The sequence below is a fragment of the Lissotriton helveticus genome, chromosome 11 (genome assembly GCF_964261635.1).
Source record: "Lissotriton helveticus chromosome 11, aLisHel1.1, whole genome shotgun sequence".
Taxonomy (NCBI): Eukaryota; Metazoa; Chordata; class Amphibia; order Caudata; family Salamandridae; genus Lissotriton; species Lissotriton helveticus.
In genome coordinates this window covers 185,853,110-185,875,777 of record NC_136072.1, presented here as the reverse complement: position 1 = coordinate 185,875,777, position 22,668 = coordinate 185,853,110, and positions in this window count along the sequence as shown.

The window sequence follows — 22,668 nt, the reverse complement described above, 5'->3', positions numbered from 1 at the left end:
TCCAAAGGTGGAGTGTAAGATCTGCCATACTGTACTTTCCCGTGGAGACCCCACAAGGAAGTACAGTTTTGGTAATTCTACCATGATTCGCCACGTCGAGAGAAGGCATCCCCAGAACTATGCCCGGGAGAGTGTCAGGGCTCTGGCACGGGAGGCTCCAAGAGATGGTGCCTCTACTTCAACTTGAGGAGCAACTGCATCGGTGAGGGGGTGACCAGAGCAGCTGATCCCTAATATTCAGCCTGCTTTTAATGAAGCCATAATTAAATGCAGACAATGTGATCAGCTACTTTGTTATGGGGAACAAAGGGGCATATTATCAAGGACGGGCGATACATTATCGCCGCTTTTATCGGCAGGAAACTGCCGATAAAATGGCGCTAATGGCCTTGATAATATGCTCTATAGAATTCCTATCGAAGCCCATGTTAGATGTCTTCACATCTAACATGGGCTTCGATAGGAATTCTATAGAGCATATTATCAAGCCCATTTTCGCCATTTTATCGGCAGTTTCCTGTCGATAAAAGCGGCGATAATGTATCGCCCGGCCTTGATAATGTGCCCCAAAGTGTTATGCTCATGGTTCGAGCATTAGAGAACCACCGCTGCCGTCCCCAGCCCTAATTTTGATTATTTTTTTTGCTCCTGTTGAGCAGTTTGCCATTCCCTGTTTTTGTTTTTGCTGAAAAAAAAAAAGAAGAAAAAAAAAGTTCTTTTCAGAACTACCTCCAATTCTCATCAAAGAGCTGTATTCTTAAAAAAATGAAAAAGAGTAACTGATGTGGAGTGCAGTGAGAGAGGAGAGGAAAATGAGTGAGAAAGCAAAGAAAGGGATGAGAGGGGAAGGGAAGTGAAGTAGGGGGACTGAAAGAAGGTGAGTGTGTGGAAGGAGAGTGAGGAGAAGGAGAGTGAACATGGGGAATGTGGATAAGTGAAGAAAATGTAGTAAAAGAACGGGGGTGTGGAAGGGTAAGAAAAGACCAGTGATGTTTAGGAAAGAGTGGAGATACAGACTGGATAAAGACAAGTGAGTGTGAGACAAGGTGAGTAAGGCAGTGAAGAAACAGAGAAAGTGAAAGAAAAAGTAAGAGTAGAAGACTGAAGGCCTCATTTATGAGGCCATGAGTCACTTTTACGCCGCCGGTGCACTAGTGGTGTAAAAAATGCACCTTGTTGAGTCATATTTACAAAGTGACGCATCTAGGTAGATGCGTCACTTTGTAAACCCCTGCGCCACATTATACCTGCGCCAGGTGTAATGTATGCAAAGGGGGCGTATTGACGCAAGAAAGGGTCGTACAAGTGACGCAGTGAAATCTATGAGATTTCACTGCGTCACTTTTAGGACACCGTTGCGTCAAAATCTTGCACCTGCCTCACAGCAGGCGTAAGACTGACGCAGGCCCTTTCACATGGATGCATTGCTGGAGTTGCGTCACTTTTGTGACACACTCCAGCAATACATCACTTTTGCGCTTACAGATACGTCAGAAATACTAACATATCTGTAACTCCTTGCGACATAATGCGTCATACATTAAATATGATGCATGAGTAGAAGACTGAAGGCCTCAGGACTAAGGGGACGGAGAGAATGAGACTAACAGAGACAGATTGAGGGAAGGGGAGTGTAGAACAAAGAGGACAGAAGAAGAAAGAGAAGGAGTTAATGAAGTGGAGTAACAAACTGCACATTTTAATTGGTTGTACTTTTGAACACTTTGAAAGTCACATAACATTCACCCATCCCCCCAGTGCTCATTCCTCTGTTACAATGGTAACTCCCTCCTCACCCAGCACACAGTTCAGAAGTTCATCATACTATGTTGCAAAAAAATGCAGCTAGGGTGTATGACCACTCAATGTACCAGCTAATCATGTGCAGTGTTTCTTGAAATGACTTTTCCTCAACCATTGAAATGACTTCTTTAAAAAAACAAAAGCATGCACCCTAGTTTTCAGTGGAGAATGTTAAGAAAGCACCAATCATTTTTTGTTTTTCAAGTGCACTGAATCTCAACCACTTTTTTACATAACTCATACTTTCAAGCTGCCATTTCATTTCCACAATTCATCTGAATACAAGCACATCTACCTTCAAGATGTCAAAAGTCTGGTTTGTGGGTCATAGCTTTGTCTACTGGAGTCAAAAATACGCAGCTAACAGAGGTATTTACAATCTTGATTTACCAAATGTGGACATTTTATGGATTTGACAAAGAGGATTGAGGAGTCACCAATTGATACCATTGGTAAAATCCTTTATGCATTTACCACACCCTGACCTTATAATTGAGCACTGTGGTGGCAATGACTTGGGCACTTTGACTGGGGTAGGTCTGGAAATGCTTTTAAAGGACATCTTTGGACAATTGATGTCACGTTTTCCAAAAACTGCCTTGGTATTTTCTAATATATGCCAAAGGCAAAAATGGAACTGGTCCAACCAATTTTGTCCACAGATTGAGAAAGCAAGGAAACATGTGAATAAATCTGTTTCTGCTTACCTCAGAGACTATGGTATGGGTTCCATTCACCACAACAACTTGCGTTACAACATGCAAGACATCTATAGGAGAGATGGTGTGCATTTTACAGATGAGGGGAATAGAGTTTTCCTCTTGAATATAAGACTCTGCATTGGTACCTACTTGTAGGTACAAAAAACACCCACATAACACAACAGCTCTTTTCAGAGCTACCCTACCTCTAAACACTCTAAATTATTTTTTTACTATAATTTTTTACACAGTTTTTCCCTGTGGTGCGCTCAGGGTGCGACTACCGGTGCGTGCACCTGGGAACGCACCCAGTGCTTACCCCGCGAAAAAAAATAAAAAAATAATAATAATTTCCCTTCAGGATCCTTCTAGGCCCCCCTCAGAAAACCTAGGGGTCAGGGGGTGTCTACTCTGCCCCCTTTAATTATTTCACCCTTTATTTTTTACCTCTTGTGTCTCGATTCTACAGAGACACAAGATGGCAGACTCTCTGGACTGTTTGGAATGTTGACAGACACCCGAGAACCAATCAGCTTTCCGCTCACGCACTCCCGTAGCGCGCCGGGTGCACTCCCCGGTACGCGTACCGGTGAGTGCTCGGAGCGCGCCTATAGATATATGTGTTTTTGAAGTTAAATTTCAAAAAAACCACTGGAGCAATTTTCACCAAACATAGCAAAAGCACATCTGCGTACCAGTCCCTACAATTTTGCCAAGTTTGGCGTAATTCCGTTCAGCGGTTCGGGCTGTAGACTTGTCAGACCGTCCTATGGAAATTAACATGGGGAAAACACGTTTTGGGACCCCCTTTTTTCTCAGCCCCCACTTCACGAATCTCCCCGAAACTTCCAGGGAAGGAGCGGAGCGGAGCTGGCCAAAATTTTGTAAAATTACACACAAATTCCTCAACTGGCGCCAGAGTTATTCCCAATAGAATGTTGCGGAATTAGCATTTAAAAAACCTATTAAATTCACTGAAAAAACCATAGGTTTCACACCTGTTATAGTTAGCTGGAAGTTTTACTTGCATAAAACCATTGAAATTCCCACGTTATAGTTAGTTGGACTCACTATAACTTGCGCGTGCAATGCACTGCTGATGACGTCACATATTACATCACTCATGACATGGTCAGTGACATCACTCATGACATCACTGATGACACCATCCTTGTGATACAGTGACAGACCTCCGTTCACTGTAATGTAACCCTTAAAACACATATTCTAAAATAGAAACTAACATTTTCAAAAAAATGGAGATGCCCATACCAGTTACAACGACCAATTCAATAATTCCACCATCTATATACACATCCACTCATTCACCAACAGTTCTATATAATCACTCATACGTATACTCACTCATCATATGTAGTGATACACCTATACATCCTGTTACACAGCGACAGTCATCCAAAAGATACTCTCACACATACTCACACATGCAAATAAACTATTGAACATCCATTTATTTGCATACACAGCTATTCACACCCTACCACTTTACTTCTAAGGAAACTTACACATACTTACTCTTTTAAACAATCACTTATAGACACACATATTAATTTAAACAGAAACTCTTTCAATCCCTCACTCTCACATATACTCACTTATATACATCAATATTCACATATACTAGATTAAAACATATGTAGTTACTGATAAAGACAGTAGTGAGACAGTCATTCACTCACTAACACGCACATATACACACTCATCAAACCATACAAACACTCATACTGATACTAAGAAAAACATCTAATAACCCATATACATACACATGTAGCTACTCACCAACCCATGCAGCCACTTATACACAAAGTGAAACACTAATACATATATTTAAATATTTAAACATTACTCACTAATATTTATTTTTCAAAAAGACACATTCACTGGATGGTGTCATCAGTGATGTCATGAGTGATGTCACTGACCATGTCATGAGTGATGTAATATGTGTGTCATCAGCAGTGCATTGCACGCGCAAGTTATAGTGAGTCCAACTAACTTTAACGTGGGAATTTCAATGGTTTTATGCGAGTAAAACTTCCAGCTAACTATAACAGGTGTGAAACCTATGGTTTTTTCAGTGAATTTCATAGGTTTTTTAAATGCTAATTCCTAACTATACCTGGTGTGAAGCCTATGGTTTTTTCAGTGAATATATATATATATATATGTTAAACGCAGAAACCTGACCGCCAAAGGTAGCGGTTACACCAGGCGTAGACCTCCACTCCGGTACCAGGTTTTTAGTCGAGTAACAAACACCAATGAAGCCACATCACGAATTCCAGTGCCAGCAATCCATATTTATTTCGTTAAAGTGCAAGAGCGAGTGCCCTCCCTGACGCGTTTCGCTCCGCAGGCGGAGCTTGATCACATGACGCGTCAGGAGTAGGCAGTGCAATAAATTCAATTTAAAAGCCCAAGCGCCTAAAGAAACAGGACGCAAGGGTTGCAACACAGCAAATAGGCCAACAATTCATAATTAATGCAATTGTGCCAGTCAATTATGTTTCTAATCGATGTACAAAAAGACACTGTTAAGAGCATAGTGCTCAAATGACATGTAAGAATAGTGTCACATGATTTGATCTGACAGCCACTCAAAGGGATTGAAATGGATATTGTAAATTAATTTTATCAAAATTAACCAGAATGTAAAGCACTCTTAAATCTTCACAAATGAAAATAAAAAGTGTGATCAAAAAGTCAAATGCAAGTGCATCCAAACATTCTATTACAAATTGGTCAAAAGAATTATTTACATACTCCCTGAGAAAGTTATCAACGACCCCTATCATAAACACAATACATGTTCAAGTGTCAAGAAAAGTGCCTAAGTGCTAAAGTGCAAGTGCTTCAGAACAATTTCATAATCAAATGAAAAACATTATCTTGGCTACAGAAGACTTGAATTGAAAAACTGCAAATGTAAACAAGAAAGACAAAATTTAACACTCAAATGTATCATATCACAATGAAATAATCAGAAACAAAGAAATCCCAAGGAATGCAGATCAAAAAGGGGAGAAAACTCCTTACAAGAAGGTTAAGGCCAAATACACACAGTTTATAGAAAATGATGTAATTCATCAAAAGCATTTAACCCGTTAGGGGACCGGGTATCAAGCAACAGAATGAAAAATGCTTCCCTTTGGCGCAGCATTTTTTCACGATCACCACCTCTGCTAGGATTGGCTACGGAACACAACAAGGTGTATGTGAAGTCCTTTAGTTTCTTGTCGTGTACCGCTTTGAAGTGGCGAGCCACTGGATAGTTCATATCTGAGTTAACTATAGCCCGGATGTGCTGCAAAATACGCTGATGCGCAGGTAGTTTTGTACTGCCAATATAGGAAAGAGAACATGTGCAGGTAAGCTGATAGATTACAAAATCACTACGACATGTCAGATGTTCTCTTATTGGAATCAACCTGTCATTGAAAGCAGATACATAGTGTGTGCCATTGACCGCAAATGTGCAGGCTCGGCATGAGGTGCACCTAAAAAAACCAGGTTTATTAAGCCAATTCGTTTTGGGTGGAAGTTCAGGTTGGGTTCTATCTAATGAATTTTTCATTGAAGGAGCCCTCCTAAAAGTGATGGCTGGTGATTTAGGTAAAAATGGGGCAAGAATAACATCAGTTAGTACAATTGGCCACTCCGATCGAATGATGTTACTGATCTTAGATGTTTGAGAGCAGTAGGTGGTGATGAACCGAACAGAGCCCTGTTCTGTGGATTCAAGGATCTTCTTGTTTTTAGAGATTAAGAGTTCCTCGCGGGGGCGAGCACGTACCTTAGTCATAGCCTGATCTAAAATGACTTTGCTATAGCCACGTCTGAGGAATCTAGACCTGGATTCCATTAAACATTGGTTTAAGATGTCAGGACTACTGCAGATGTGTTTAATCCGGATAAATTCACCCAAAGGAATGCTATTGATTGTGTGTGGTGGATGAGCACTGCGGGCATGCAAGATGGAATTACCCGCAGTGCTCTTCCTGTGAAGTTTAGTTTGTATGGTATCATGATCAATATAGACCTGGACATCCAAGAATTCTGCAAAATCAGATGTGATATTGGCAGTAAACTTTAGATTCCTGTCATTGACATTAATGTCACTGACAAATGAAGCAGCTTGTTCCTTGGTGCCCCGCCAGACGATAAAAATATCGTCAATAAAGCGCCAATAATGCGCTAGATGAGGGAGCCAGTGTGCATGGGTGACCCCAAGAACATGCCTCTCCCACCAGCCAACATGGAGACATGAATAGCTGGGGGAGAAGCATGAGCCCATGGCCACCCCGCGTTCCTGATGGTAAAAATCTTTTCCAAATTGGAAATAGTTGTTGAAGAGGCATAAGCGTATCATATCCAAAAGCATGAGGTTATGATCTCTAAATCCTGCCTCTCGTCCATCCAGAAAATATTTGACTGCTTCAAGGCCCTGGAGATGGTTGATGCTGGTATAAAGTGCCTCAATGTCCATCACCAGGAAACAAAAATCAGGACACCAAGTGATTTGACTGACCTTAACCAAAAAAACCGTAGTGTCTTTCAAAAAAGAAGGAAGAGAAAACATATGTGATTGAAGAAAGAAATCCACATATTTAGAAATATTCTCATTCATACTGCCCTGAGCAGAAATGATAGGGCGACCAGGGACAGGAAAAGTGCATTTATGAATTTTGGGTAACAAATAAAAGAGTGGGGTGATAGGATGTGATACATTCAAAAACTTGGATTCGTTCTTTGTCAATAAGCCACTTCTATACCAGTGATTGATGTCTTTTCTAGTTTTTTCATGGCTTTTAAGCATCACAAATTTAGTGCATTTTGTGTAACAAAGAGGATCACATAGTTATCGAGCCGCTTCAGAAATGTAATCAGTTTTGGCCCATAACACTGTATTTCCCCCTTTGTCGGCACTCTTCACTACAACCATATTGTTACCCTGGATTTTTTTTCACAAGTTTGGTATACTGTGTATTATTGAAATCAACTTGTTTTTTCTTTTTCTGCACCGATTTATTGAGTGCCTTCAATTCTGTTATGATCCTATCACTAAAGACATCCAATGCATCTTTAGGCATCAAGGGCAAGAATGTGGATTTGCCTCGAAAGGTGGTGGGGGGAGAACAATTCACCTTGATAGCTTGACTCACTGTCAAATCAGTTTGCGAGTTATTTTCATTATCTAAAGACAATAACGTCTGCAGACCCTGCAAATGTTTTACCTGAAGAGATTCGACATTAGATGTTTCAACCTCAGATTCAGCACGTAAAATTGAAGTATCAGGATGTAACAAAAAATATTTTAGCAATTTAATTTTCCTAATAAATTTAAAAACATCGATTCGTGCTTGGACATAAGAAAAGTCATTAGGTGGACAATATGAGAGTCCTAAAGAGAGGAGTTGTTCTTCCGCCCTGGACAATGTCAGATCTGTCAGGTTGATCACTGTGTTGTCTTGTTCACTGGCTAATTGTTCCAGTTCTTGCGAGTTTTGCCTCGCCCTCCACCTCTTTTTGGCAATACGTTTCCTGCAGCGGCGTTTTTGACTGCCGCTTTGTCTGCTTGGGGAGGAGTGTTCCGTGAGCGCAGAGAGTACCTCCGGTCCTCGCTGACAAAATTTAGTTCGTCAACCACAGAGAATTTTGTCAAATCAACTGAAATTGCATCAGCTCGTAATAGACTGTCCTCAGAGCCACTGAATGACGCTACTGATAGATTGTCTTCATTTGTCAATGCAGGGCACATAGCTGCCCCTGGATCAGTAGTCGTAGTTGTTTTCTGCTGGGTGGACATGGCTTTGCGCTTGTAAGAGTCGTATTTACGTGAAAAAATAAAAATACGACCTGTCGCATAGTCCTCTTTGTCTCTGGCAAACTTATTGATTTTCCTTTCTTGAATAGTTTGCTCCAACTTAGCGAGTCTTTGGTCAATTTCTTTGCGGGTGTTCGCTATTAAATCAGTGTCACCAGTCGCTTCCAAAAGTGCATTGACCTTTGCAATTTCTATTAGTAATGATTCTCTGTCTGAGTGGGCAAATTCAGTTAAAATTAGTAACATATTTCTAGATGATTGAAGACTATTTTCTGCCCATCTCTGGAGCATTTTGGGGTCCGGGTTTTCGTAAGTAGGAACAATCATCACTCTCAGACCCCGGGGCACCCGATTGACCTCCAGATATTTATCCAATGATTTCTTTTCCCACCACTTGGAAAGTTCACTGCGGAGCAATTTCTCCAAAGTTTTCAATAAATCCTTGGTGCTGTTACTGACATTTGAAGTGCGACTTTCTTGAGTAGTTGTAGAAGTAACAGTAGGCAGATTTTCATACAAAGCCTCCGCTGCCATTTCCCTACTCCTGAGTGCGTCGGTGGACAACATGTTTGCAATTCAATTTAACGGCCAAATATGCCGCTGGATTGCAGGATATACATATATATATATATATATATATATATATATATATATATACGCGTCTTTACTCCATTCGCTCAGGCATTCCCCCGGGCAAGGATACGCAGACCCGGACCAATTTAGTGCAAATTATTTACTCAGTACAAGTTAGCGCATGACGTTTCGGTTCTCAACGAGCCTTGTTCACATGACAGTGATCCAAATACAACTCAGTCTTTTTAAAGGGCCCAAAGTTGATTTAAACAACATCACGTGTCAGGGCTAAAAAAGTGTGGAAAGGGAAGACATACTTGGGGAAAATATATGACGCTCCCTTCGGAATATTTAAAAACATTCAGGTCATATATTTACATGTTTTCGTCACAGTAAAATATCGGTAAATTACTCATAATTCATTGTGCATTAGACAGTAGGGGAAAATGTTATTATCATTTATAACAATTTATCAATTGTAAAATACCATTTTATATATATATATTTCAAAACAAAACCCTTTCAGGCATAGAGTGACGCATAAATTATGCAAAAAAGAAGGCGAGAACTCTGGGTTGTTCTCAAGTTTAGATGGAAAGCAGCTCCTGTTAGAGCACTCTCAACAGCAGCGACACTCTAGATCTGCTCACCTCAAATGTCTGTTTTTCTATCAAACTCTATAAGCATAGGATTAGCACAGTGCCATCCACGCCGAGATAGAAAAGGACAAAGTCTTTTGCCATTTTTACAGGAAAGTCTTTAAGCATGGGACATCTATCTTTTACATATTTGTATTTCTATGAAATAGCTTTCATGAGCGGCTACACAAATTCTTAAATATTGAAAGTCACCTGCTCATCGGATCAAAGACAGTCTTTTAAGACTGTCCTTCTCCGAGAAAGTATACTTCTGTATCAATCAGTTTATCTACTAGTCACAGATAAAGGGAAGGCTTGCCATTATGCTTAAGAGATTTTTAGTATTATGACAGCAGCATAGAATGTAATTTATTTTAGCTAAGGTGTCATAATTGTTGTATAATTAAGACTGCAATTAAATTAATACGAAATGGCATTGATAATAGAACTGCATTTCCTGCATTAATTTGCAAAAATTGATGCCATGTAATTAAAAAGGTTTTGCCTTTACATGAGTTTCTTTTTTTTTTTGAGTTTAAAAAGCTTTATTGAGTAGAAAAATACGACGTAAAACATCAGTACAATGTCAAGAAACAACCAAGAAAGTATGAGATAAATCATTAGGAACAATGCAAATAGAAAATCAAACCCCGGAAAAGGGGTAAACAGTATACCAATGAGAAATGCTTTCATAACTTTTCAGTTTTTGTTGGGGGAGAAAGGGAAAGAAAGGGGGAAGAGAAGGGAAAGAGAGGAGGAGGAGGTGCAACAGGGAATACATATATCATAACATGGATAAGAACATAGGGAGGGAGGGTAATAATAGATGCTCAGGGGGTATGCCTAGATAAAAAATCTGTTAAAGGAGACCATAATAAGTAACGTTAATCAACAGAGGGATTGACGTAGCAAATGCACGATCTAACCTGTGATGGTGGCAGAGTAGATTCCACCAAGCATTGTAAACAACATTTGTGGTATCTTTCCAATTAGCAGTAATAATTTGAAATCAAATAGCAATAAAAAGGTCAATGAATTTACGTGTATGGAGAGGGACATTCCAAATTGGGGCCAATCCACCCAAAAAAACATTAACAATATCAAAAGGAACATCAGTGGACAAAATATTGTTGAGTGTGGACCAGACCCTGGACCACAGTAATTTAACCTTAGGGCAGAGGAAATACATGTGAAACAAATCACTAGTGGCGCAAGAACAGGACCAACACTTTTTAGAGTCAGTGAGTTTGAATTTATACAGGTTACTAGGGGTGTAGTAGAGCCTGTTGTAAAAGAAGTAGAAGGTCTGTGTGGTGCTGGCAGAGCGAGAAACTGAGTGAATTTTAGACCAAATGGAGTCCCAAGTACGTGTAGAAAAAGTGTGACCAAGGTCTGACTCCCACATAAGTTCTAATTTGGTTTTGGGCCTATCACTGGGAAGGTGGGAGAGTAACTTGTAAATGGCCGAAGCTTTAAAAAGGATATGGAAATTTGGCGGAGAGGTAAGGAGAAGAGGAGAAGAGGAGGGAGGAATGTCCTGCAAAATAATAGAGGATAATGTAGGGAAAAGTGTGTGAAAGTGAGAAGAGTATTTGTTGGAAATACCAAAGGAGTCACGGAGTTCCTGAAAGGTTAGTAAAGAATCATTAGAAAGGAGTTGCCTATAAGTAAGAATGCCTTTATCAATCCATTCCTTCCAGAAGAGAGCCCTATTGCGGAGCTTGAGAAATTTGTTATACAAGAGCGGAGTATCTAAATGAAGATCAGAAGGGGGAGAAAAGGAGTGAAAAAGAACAAGTGTTAGGGCTTTAGAGTGTTTAAAGATAGGAGAAACAAACTTTTGAGGGGGCTGGGTGAGCTTTGTCGCAGTGAAGAAAGAAAAGGGAAAAAGTTGAGCTAATTCCAAAGAACTCCAAGCCGTTACTGGTGAGGAGGGTGAATCCAGAAGAAAGGGCCAAATTTGTTTGAGAGAAAAGGCAGAGTGGAAGTGTGAAATGTTGGGGAAATTCACACCACCGAGATGTTTGGGTTGTTGGAGGCGAAGCAGAGAGACCCTGGCTTTACGCTTGTTCCATAGGAATTTGGTAAAAAGCCTATTGATGGACTTGAAGAAGAAATGGGGGAGAGAGATGGGAAGCATGGAGAGATAAAAGTTAACAATAGGAAGGAGCATCATTTTAATAGTAGAAAGGCGACCCCCACCAGGAGAGGAAAAGGGGAGACCAACGTTGTATAAGTGAGGAAAGTTTTTTAAGGATATCAGAATGATTGATTTTAATAGTTTCTCTAATGGTGTTGGCGTATAAAACACCAAGACATTTAATGAATCCGGAATTCCACTCAAAACCGGAGCCATGGAACATATGAGGAAGGCAATACTTGTTGTGAGGAAGAACCTCCGACTTATCGATATTTAACTTGTAACCGGAGACTAAAGAATAATCATTTAGCAAAGAAAAAAAAGCAGGAAGAGCATCTACAGGATTTGAGATATAAAGCAAAATATCATCTGCATAAGCAGTGAATTTAATTTTAACATCCTTAAAAATAAAACCAGAATAAGAAGGGGATTGTCGGATTTTCTCAAGAAAAGGTTCTAACGCCAAAATAAAAAGAAGAGGGGATAATGGACAACCCTCTCTGGTTCCTCTATGAAGGGAAAAGTAAGATGATTGAGTGCCATTAACCCAGATAGAAGTTGTTGGATCAGAATAAAGTAATTGAATATATTTAAGAATAGTGGGACTAAAACGATGCCAACGAAGCGCTCCAAACATAAAATCCCAATTAACACGGTCAAATGCTTTCTCAGCATCCAAGGTGATGGCGGCGACTGGGATGTCCATTTTGGCAGCAAGATGAATAATATTAAGAAGGGTCCTCGAATTATCGGTAATAAACCTGCCTTTTACAAATTCAGATTGATAAATATTAACTAAGTCGGGAATGATCGAGTTGATATGTAGAGCTAGGAGTTTTGCATATATTTTACAATCAGTGTTGATAAGAGAAATGGGTCTATAGTTTTTGCACAGGGTAGGGTCTTTATCTTTTTTGGGGAGAAGAATAAGCATTGCCTGTGTGAAGGAGCCTTTAGAAACACCTGTAATGAGAAAGTGATTGATTAATTGGAGCAAATAAGGAACCAAAAGGTCTTAAAGTGGAGAAAGAATCGTACTGTAAAACAAACCGTCCGGGCCAAGCGTTTTGTCTTTGGGGAGAAGAAAAAGAGCCGCGAGAATCTCCTTTTCTGAAATTGGGACATCAAGGGCAGAAAAGTCCACCAGGGGGACGGAAGGTTTAGGGATAGAATGAAAGAAGGAGTCTATTTGGTCAGCAGAAGGATTGGACTCAGGCGTGTAGAGGGTAGAGTAATATTGGACAAAGCAATCAAGAATTTTAGCATCCGAGGATTGGGGAGAGCCCTGCAGATCCTTAATCGTAGAAATTTTAGATTTTTGTTTCTTGATTTTGAGATCATTCGCTAGAGCCCTGCCGGCTTTATTGCGACCACCATACATTTTGGCAATGAATTGGAGAAGCTGGTTAGAGGCGGAATCCCAGGAGTGTTTATTAAATTGCATTTTAGCTTTAATAAGAGAAGTTAATGAATCAGGAGAGTAAGTGGTAAAATAAAGGTGTTCAAGTTCCTTAATACGCTTAAGGAAAGAGGATGCCTGAGTAAGCGCCTTCTTCTTTTTGCGGGACACAAAATCAATAATACAGCCTCGGGCAGTAGCTTTGAAGGCATCCCAAATAAAGTGAAAATCAGAAGAGGTGCTTAAGTTGTTAGTAAAGAAATCAACCATGAAGTGTGTGAAATGATCAGTGAAGGGGGGATCAAGTAAAAGTGAATTGTTGAAGCGCCATCGGCGTGTCTTAGGGGTAGGGGAAGGGTAGTCCATATCCAAAATAATAGGTGCGTGATCGGAGATGAGGATAGAACCTATTTCAGAGTTGGTCATGAATTGGAAAGCATGATGCGAGAGAAAGATATGATCAATTCGGGAATGGGAGGCATGCACAGGAGAGAAAAAGGAAAATTCCAGAGAATCAGGATGGGAAATTCTCCATGAATCAATTAGGCCTCTGGATGAAATGGATCTGTGGAAAGATTTTTGCATTTTGTTAGGGACATAACGTGCTTGAGATTTGCGGTCTAGGAAAGGGTCCATCAGTTGATTACAATCCCCCCCAACAATCAGATCCTCTGTACCATTAGAGGAGAGGAGGGAGGAGAAATCATTCCAAAAGGACGGGTCAATACCGTTGGGACCATAAACATTGCAAAGAGAAATATGAACATCATTAACAATACTATCCAGAAGCAGCCACCTACCAATAGAAACAGCAGTTTCTGTTTGTATTTGAACATACAAAGATTTGTGAAATAAAATACCAACACAATTTTTATGATTAACAGCAGGAGAGCAGTAAACTTCCCCAACCCATTGTTTGCGTAACAGAGACAACTCCTGTTTGGAAAGATGCGTTTCTTGCAAAAAGGCAATTTGACATTGTAAACGAGCAAGTTGAGATAAAATACGTTGTTTCTTAATAGGGTTGCAGAGACCCTTAACATTCCAAGAAAAGAGTCGGAAACCTTTCATAAAAGGAGAATAAGGAAGGTGTAGAGAAAGAGTGTACAGCAATTATGAGGAAAAAAGATGAGAGAAGATAAGAGAGGGTGACTAGTAACAAGCTTGGTGAAACGAAAGAAAAGATGGAGTAACCAGCAAAGATTATGATGGAGAGAAAAGGAAGAGAGACAGAGCATTATCGCATTAATGAGTTGCAGAGGGAGAGGGAAAGATAAAAATGAGCAATACCGCGGTAAAGGTAGTTGAAGGGATAATTGGTAGAAAGAGGGGGAATGGAGCAAAGGAACAAGAAATAAGCCATGAAAAAAGAGGAGGAAAGGAGAGGGTAGTGAGAAGGAAGAAAAGTGGGAGCCAACTGCTACCCTAAAGGAGACAGCAAGAAGGAGGATGGCAAAAAAAAAGGAGAGGTTTCAGCCATACAAAACAAATTACGAGAAGAACAATAAAGTGAGAGCGGGAGCAACAGGAAAAGATGACCGCACAAGAAGGAAGATGTCAAATGCACGGTCCCAGGGATATAGAAAAAGGAGAGGAGAAATTAAAAAGAAATTACCTATAGAACCTGAGACCAAGCACGACAATAAGAAACAAATGAAGGAAACTTACCAAACAATTATTCAGGGAAAGCAGCAAACTGGGATAACGAAAACGAACAACAGCACAATACAATGGAGGAGAAGAGACTCAAAACATTGGTCGACGAAACCTAGAGAACAACAAAACCAAAAATGTAGTATTAGGAGAAGAAACACTGAGACACCCAATCAGCAAACATTAAACAAAGCACAAAAAGAAGAAAACCTGATGAAGTTAAGAGCTGCTGTGTTCCATGGAATCCTCTTTGTGGGAGTGGATGAATTTACGAAGATCAGCCGGATCATCGAAGCTAAAAGTCCTTTCTTTGTACGTGACCTTGAAGAAACAAGGATGGATATGGCCGTATCTAGCGTTCATGGAACGGAGCGTAGGCCGTAAATCCAAGAATTCCTTTTGACGCGCTGCAGTCTGTTTGGAGACATCCTGAGAGAAAAAAAGTTTATGTCCTGACCATAGTAACTGCTTGTGTTGTTTGACAGAATGTAAAATAGTCATGAGGTCAGAGTAGAGGAGAAAATAAGCGATGATTCCTCTTGGCTTCGAGGAGGAAGATGAATTTTTAGGTCGCAGACGGTGCGCCCTTTGAATGTTCATGTCCACATGTTTAGGCAGCCCAACAATTTGTAGGACTTGTGTCTTCAAGAATTGGATGATGTCAGACCCTTTCGAATTTTCCGGGACACCATAAATGCGCAAATTATTGCGTATATTTCGATTTTCCTAATCCTCTGACGTTTTCTTGAGTAAGTGAACTTCTTTAGTGAGGCTGGCTACCTTGGAGATGACATCTTGAGCATCGCTGACCTTTTGTTCGACATCAGAGACCCTCTTATCCAGGTTGGACCATTTATCGTCCAGTCTCTGTAGTATCCGCAATAAAAGGGCCGATGAGACGAAGCTCCTCCAGGGTGATGGGAGACGGAGATTTAGAAGGAGAAGGAGGGTCCTTCTTGAGGCGCTTACCCGTGGAAGCAGGGTCCTTACGTGAAATAGAGGCAGCATTAGAGGCTTTGGTATTGTGAGCTTGCTCCATAGTCGAAAGCCAGAAAACCAGCGTGAGGCAAGAGAAAAAGGCAGCTAGCCTGAGGTGAGGACCGCAAAAAAGTTGAAACAAAAGCACCACAAAAAAGAATAATATGTGTTTGTAGGCAAAGTTCAGCGCAGATGGAGGGTATGATTGTCCCAAAAGAAGCAAAAAGCCAACAGATTGCAATATAGGCAAAGTTCTGAGGTAAAGAATAGATGCAGGACCCAAACGATGAAAATGGATGCAGAAAAATAACCTCAAAGAGCCTCAAAAAAGCGCCAAAAGCCTCTTATTTGCAATGAAAACATATTGAGACATAATCTTGAGGCCAAATCCATCAAGCAAGAGCAATGGGAGGATTTCAGAAAAAATGAAGCAAAAAGAAAAAACAAAATTGCGGCCGTTGTCGAGGTAGCGACATAAAGGCTGTTTCTACTTCAGAAAATACATGTCTGTATCCAGAAACATACCCATATGCTGTGGGGTATTTCCGATGCACAAATCCGCCGTTTCCGCCCAGAAACTCTGCCTGGAAGTGGAGTCTTCCTAGTCGAAGCGCCGCCGAGATCGCGGAGCTCAGGGGGGAGCGGCCAACTTACCCGCCGTGTCACGCGCCCTCCTCTTAAATGAGTTTCAAGCAACATTCGGACACAATGGAGTTTTATATCTTACAAAAAACGTACCTAATGCATACACGTTTGTACTATTTGCCACTCAAATATTTCAACTTTGAAAACAGTGCAGTCGAGTGAGATCTCTGTTGTCAAACTCCAATATATGTTGGCCTGCCATTTCAATGAAGACGTCTGCTGCAGTAGCATCATTCTCAGGGAAGGGATTAGCTGCTTGGTTGCTATCAAAGGGAAGCCATTCTGCATGTCAATGCAAGGGGGAGTAGTCTCAGGGAAGACAGGGTTTACCTCTGATAAACTGAGGTCATCATAATATTGGACCCAGAAGAGCACCGCCTACACCCATTTAGCACATGATTCTAAAGGTGCAAGTTAGAGCAGTATGAGACTTACTCATGGTCATAGCGAGGAAAGTCAGAAGTGTGTAAACGCACAATAGCACATAATACGTCAATGTATAGTTTTTATTTTAAAAATCATATGTGCTTTTCTCTAAACACGATCAGGTACATCATGTAAAATTGCAAATGTATACAACGAGAACTAAACATTTCTAGACCCTCCTGAGCCACAGATCTATGTGAGATGTACTTTCAGGGATAAAGTTATCAACACTTTCTGCCAGTGCGAAGAATCTAAAAGAGACGCAACCAGGTAAAAAGTGGTGATGTGGGATGTACTTTCCAGTGCAAACTTGTTTAAGGATGGAAAGAAGCCCTATTGTCAAATAAGGTAGTGTTCAGTGTGCTTCACGGTGGCGTCTCATGGGTGGTACATGGCTGTTCCTCAGCGCCCACACATTGTTTTTGATACAAAGCCCTATGAACTAAAACTAGTGGGCAGTGCTCTGTGCCACATATGTCCTTCTCCTCAAGGCAGGAGCAAAGCAGGAAAAATGTTTTATTTTCTCCTACCCTTTCCAACTTTGCACGTGTGCAGCCCTATTTAGCAAACATACAAAGAGGGGAACGTTTTAAAGAGTGGCTTAGCATAGTATTTATACTGGAATTGTATCCTTCCAGTATAAAACCTGTGCTAGACTAATGCATACATCATTCTATTATGGTACAAAGGTGTGTGCATGGTGCTAGGCAGCCACAACAGATGCATGCACTAGGGAAGAGAGCAGCAGTACCATATCTTTTGAGGTATGACACTTTCCTGCTCTGCAATAGCACTGTCTTGCTGTATCCCATTCATGCAGCGTAGCAACTTTGACATTTGTGTTAAATGAAAAAATAGTAAATTTGCCACTAAGTTTAAAACAAGGTAAAACCCCTCCCTTTGCGTATTTGTCACAATATTCACGATATAAACTTCTTCCTGATTTATCAGTCATTTAACAATGTAACTACTCTTCCTATTTTATTTAGCATTGGGTTACACTTAATAAATCGTCCTCCTACAATCTTTGAAACACAGTCTGAATAACAACCTCTATCAGTTATGAGCAATGTAACTATGTCTGTAAACAAGATCAATAATGAAGTGGGCCCAAGGAACCCCTCTCCCTATATTATATATTACATTTTTTTCTAATTATTTGTACTATGGAACAGCTAAAGCTTTGTCTGATCTGAAAATGGAAGACATGCATGGGCAGAAGATGCACTTAACCCCTTCGCTGCTAGGCCTTTTCCCCTCCTGGGCTAAGCCTTTTTTTGGCGATTTGGGGTAGTGCGTGCTTAGGCCCCTGTAACTTTTTGACCACATGAGGTATCCACACCACATTTGCGTCCTTTTCTTCCAACATGATGTGGATTCTAAAGGTGCCCAGGGTTTGTGGATTCCCTTGGAGGGGTCCCAAAAATTAACCAAAATACAGTAACATTTTTGTTTTTTTCAGAAAAATGGGAAAAACGGGCTGCAAATGAAAGCCTCTGGGTTTTTCCCTGCAAATGTTATCAAAAAAAGGTTTGTGGGGCTGAAATCTCTATTTTCTCAGCTTTTAGGGAATGACAGTCTTTTGTCAGAGAACCAACATTTTTCACACAGTTTTGGCATTTTTCTGGGACATAGCCTATTTTTGCTATTTTTAGAGCTTTCAACCTCATTCCAGTTAATGGTAGAAATGAGTTTGAAAGCAATAATGGATCCTGGAAAGCTATACATTTACAAAAAGTAGACAAAATTCTAAATTCAGAAAGGGGTCATTTGTCTAAATCTATGAAGGTTTCTTTATAGAAACTAACAGTTAAATATTGGAATAATTGAATATTAGTTAAAAAAACAGCATTTTGTCTCAACGTTTTCACCTGTAACTTCTTTTACTTTTGACAGCTCTTTGAAAGCAATATACCGTTACATCCGTTCGACCTTCCTGGTTGTGAGGATATATAGGACTTGTAGTTTCACCAAGAACCCGACGAACCCAGAGCCAAAAAGTGAGCAGCAATTTGCAATGGTATTTTATTATTTACCGGGTATAGAGCATTTATTCTTGGAAAATGTATACATGGAGAAATCGGTATGAAAGTCACCTATGTATTTCTGAATTGGGTACAAATTATAGAGTTTAGAAACAGTATATATTTGACAATTTTCAAAATTGGGAATAGTCATACTAGCATGAGAATTATTGGTCAGTTTTTCAAAATGTTTTTTTTTTTACAGAATGTCTTTCATTGGGAAGGGAGAAATGCACGAAAACTCAATAGGTAATAACAGTTGATTTTCAAATCTGAATTACCCTAAGTCTCCCAATAAAAACGGTTCCTCACTTGTGTGGGTGGGCCTTGTGCCTTCGTCAGGAAACGGCGCAAAATGTAACGTGGTCACACCTCAATTTTGCAGTTAAAAATTGACCCTTTTATGGCAAAGTGCCTAGCTGTAGTTTTTTCACCCTAGCTCTGCCGGCACCAAGGGAAACATAGCAAACCTATACATTTTTGAAAACTAGACACCCAGGAGAATTCAGAATGGGGTGACTCAACTGCCTCCCACCAGGTTCTGTTACCCAGAATCCCTTGCAAACCTAAAAAATTGGAAAAAAACAAATTTTCCTCATATTTCTGTGATGGAAAGTTCTGGAATCTGCGTGGATCAACAAATTTCCATGCACCCCGCGTTCCCCGATGTCTTATGAGAAAAATGGTACCTCACTTGCCTGGGTCTGCCTAGTGCCTGTGACAGGAAACGGCGCAAAACGCAACGTGGTCACACCTCAATTTCGCAGTCAAAACTGGCCCTTTTTTTGCAAAGTGCCTACCTGTAGTTTTTGAACCCTAGCTCTGCCGGCACCTAGGGAAACCTAGCAAACCTATACGTTTTTGAAAACTAGACACCCAGGGAAATTTAGGATGGGATGACTCAACGGGCTCCCACCAGGTTCTGTTACCCAGAATCCCTTGCAAAGTAAAACAATTGACAAAAAAACACATTTTGCTCACATTTCTGTGGTGGAAAGTTCTGAAATCAGTGTGGATCAACAGATTTCCACCCACCCAGTGTTTCCCCAGGTGTCCCAAGAAAAATGGTACCTCCCTTGCCTGGGTCTGCCTAGTGGCTGCGACAGGAAACAGCGCAAAATGCAACTTGGTCGCACCTCAATTTCGCAGCCCTTTTTTGGCAAAGTGCCTACCTGTAGTTTTTTAACCCTAGCTCTGCCGGCACCTACGGAAACCTAGTAAACCTATACATTTTTGGAAACTAGACACCCAGGGAAATTCAGGATGGGGTGACTCAACTGCCTCCCACCAGGTTCTGTTACCCAGAATCCCTTGCAAAGCTAAACAATTGACAAATAAAATGCATTTTCATCACATTTCTGTGGTGGAAAGTTCTGGAATCTGCGTGGATCAACAAATTTCCACCCACCCAGCGTTTCTCAAGGTCTCCTGAAAGAAATGGTACCTCACTTGCCTGGGTCTGCCTAGTGCCTGCGACAGGAAACAGCGCAAAATGCAACGTGGTCGCACCTCAATTTCAAAGTCAAAACGGGCCCTTTTTTGGCAAAGTGCCTACCTTTCGTTTATGAACCCTAGCTCTGCCGGCACCTAGGGAAACCTAGTAAACCTATACATTTTTTGAAAACTAGACACCCAGGGGAATTCAGGATGGGGTGACTCAACTGCCTCCCACCAGGTTCTGTTAACTAGAATCCCTTGCAAATCTAAAAAATTTACCAAAAAATCACATTTTCCTCACATTTCTGTGGTGGAAAGTTCTGGAATCTGCGTCGATCAACAAATTTCTACCCACCCCGCGTTCTCCCAGGTCCCGCAAAATAAATGGTACCTCACTTGCCTGGGTCTGCCTAGTGCCTGCGACAGGAAACAGCGCAAAACGCAACGAGGTCGCACCTCAATTTCGCAGTCAAAACGGGCCCTTTTTTGGCAAAGTGCCTACCTTTCGTTTTTTAACCCTAGCTCTGCCGGCACCTAGGACAACCTAGTAAACCTATACATTTTTGAAAACTAGATACCCAGGGGAATTCAGGATGGGGAGACTCAACTGCCTCCCATCAGGTTCTGCTACCCAGAATCCCTTGCAAAGCTAAAAAATTGACAAAAAAAACGCATTTTCATCACATTTCTGTGGTGCAAAATTCTGGAATCTGCGTGGATCAACAAATTTCTACCCACCCCGCATTCCTCCAGGTCTCCTAAAAAAAATGGTACCTCACTTGTCTGGGTCTGCCTAGTGCCTGCGACAGGAAATAGCGCAAAACGCAACGTGGTCGCACCTCAATTTCGCAGTCAAAACGGGGCCTTTTTTGGCAAAGTGCCTACCTTTCGTTTTTGAACCCTAGCTCTGCCTGCACCTAGGGAAACCTAGTAAACCTATACATTTTTGAAAATTAGACACCCAGGGAAATTCTGGATGGGGTAACTCAACTGCCTCCCACAAGGTTCTGTTACCCAGAATCCCTTGCAAAGCTAAAAAATTGACCAAACAAATGCATTTTCCTCACATTTCTGTTACGGAATGTTCTGGAATCTGCGTGGACCAACAAATTTCCACCCACCCAGTGTTCCCCCAGGTCTCCCAAAACAAATGGTACCTCACTTGCCTGGGCCTGCCTAGTGCCTGCGACAGGAAACAGTGCAAAATGCAACGTGGTCGCACTTCAATTTCGCAGTCAAAACGGGCCCTTTTTTGGCAAAGTGCCTACCTTTTGTTTATGAACCCTAGCTCTGCCGGCACCTAGGGAAACCTAGTAAAACTATACATTTTTAAAAACTAGACACCTAGGGGAATTCAGGATGGGGTGATTCAACTGCCTCCCACCAGGTTCTGTTACCCAGAATCCCTTGCAAAGCTAAAAAAATGACAAAAAAATGCATTTTCCTCACATTTCTGTGGAAGAAAGTTCTGGAATCTGCGTGGATCAACAAATTTCCACCCACCCAGCGTTCCCCCAGGTCTCTCAATAATAATGGTACCTCACTTGCTTGGGTAGGCATTGTGGCTGCAACAGGAAAAGGCCCAAATTGTACTGTGGAGACTTAAAAAAAACCTATAGTAAAACTACCTTATTTTTTGGTGGGGGCACCTGAGTTTTTGGCCCGGGGCTCGGTGGCAAACTTGGGAAACTACCAAACCCAAACAGTTCTGAAAACTAGACACCTGGGGGAGTCCAGGGAGGTATGGCATGCGTGGATCCCCCATCGTATTCCTACCCAGAATTTCCTGCAAACCTTAAAATTAGGTAAAAGAAAACACTTTTCCGTAAATTTTTACGTGGGATCTCCGTGCTGGCAAAAATGTCCTACCACCCAGCGTTCCCCTTGTTTTCCCGAGTAAAATGATACCTCACTTGTGTGGGTGGGCCAAAGCAGAACAGGCCAAAAATTTACTTTTAAGAAATTGGAGCGTTCAGGATTGACAAATTAAGCACAGAGAATTCTACAATTTTGGGGTCATCCTTGTCACAGGCCTTTGGCCCACCCACACAAGTGAGGTATCATTTTACTCGGGAGAACAAGGGGAATGCTGGGTGGGAGGACATTTGTGCCGGCACAGAGATCCCACGCAAAAATGTATGGAAAACTGGGTTTTTTAACCTAATATTAAGGTTTGCAGGGAATTCTGGGTAGGAAAACATTGGGGGACCCACGCATGCCATACCTCCCTTGTCTCCCCTGGGTGTCTAGTTTTCAGAACTGTTTGGGTTTGGAAGATTCCAAAGATGGCCGCCGAGCCCCGGGCCAAAAACTCATGAGAACCCCCTTGCAAAACCAAATTGTTTTGACTGAATTAAGTTTTCAATTTGAGAGCGTGAGATTCTTGGGACAATATTGCATGGAAAT